Below are 1197 nucleotides of genomic sequence, written 5' to 3'. Positions count from 1 at the left end.
TTTTTCCCACAGATTGAGGGAGTTTCTCCAGAGTTATACTCGTGTTGGCTGACTATCTTCCATTAATGAATATTTGAATTATTTGTTGGCGCATAAATATGATTCGACGCTTCTGTAAGGGATAAGCATTGATGGGTAGCATTCAGTAATAACAGTAGAGTGGCCATAAAATCCATAGGATTAGGTCTCCTTTTTGAATAATGCTAAATAAGTCGTTACCCCTCCCCTGCCACCACCTCCTTTTCTTCCTTTATGACTTGTGCATAAGAAGAGTTGTTTGATTTTTAACTCCTTTGCTTTTCAACTAAAGGTCATGTGAGAATCCACAGGAATCGGCCATTTTCCAAGAATGTGACTCCTGGAAGATGGCCTGTGCCAGCACGCTGCTCCTGTAGCCATGGTGTGCAGCGTGTCCGGGTACGTTAGCGCTCAGCTTATTCATTCTGCTGTTGCATCGCAGGAGCTGGATTTTGCATACCCATTACTCTTTATTCTTCAGGCTTCATTAATAGTTTCGGTGCACGAGTAAAGTTCTAGGTCAGTTGCCCTTTCCCCGTTAGTGTTAATGGAGCCCTTTTTAAGTCTCTTGGAATGCTAAGAATGAAGTTTTACTTCCTTGTTTGGGAACTCCTAATTTTTGCCAGTTGTGTGATTACTTCAAGCTTCTACGTTCTTTAAGCAATAAAACAGAATCGCTAATTTATTTACTATGAATAATTAGAATTTACAACACAAAGAAATGACGTTTAAGCCTTCCCCTTTCAGAAAACTAATTATCATGTATATGAAGATTCCCTGGAAGATGGGAACTGAATGCTGAGATTTAATGAGGCTGTTTTCGGTTTCTTTTTTTAATGTTAAGGTCTTTTTTTATTCCAGTGTCCTACTGATAGGCTGAGCGGAAAAATCAGATTGGAGTGAACAAGTAAGAAATGATTTTAAGACAAGCATGTCTCAAATGCTAGAAAAGAAGACTCAGGAATTGCAGTTAAAGTCAGGATGTACAATTGAAGTCCTTAATGCAAAATTATCCTGTTGCACTCTAGTTTAAGCTGTCTGCTTCAGCTTTAAATACTCGGGGTTCTGAAAAGTTAGGTCCTGTAGCAGGAGCTTTAAGAAGTACAAACATGTTTTATTTATTTTAGAAACAGTGTTGCAATAAGTATTTTTCACTTACCAACCCCCCTCTTCCCTCCC

Source organism: Meleagris gallopavo, chromosome 1, assembly GCF_000146605.3.
Source record: "Meleagris gallopavo isolate NT-WF06-2002-E0010 breed Aviagen turkey brand Nicholas breeding stock chromosome 1, Turkey_5.1, whole genome shotgun sequence".
Classification (NCBI taxonomy): Eukaryota; Metazoa; Chordata; class Aves; order Galliformes; family Phasianidae; genus Meleagris; species Meleagris gallopavo.
This window is presented reverse-complemented; position numbering follows the sequence as displayed.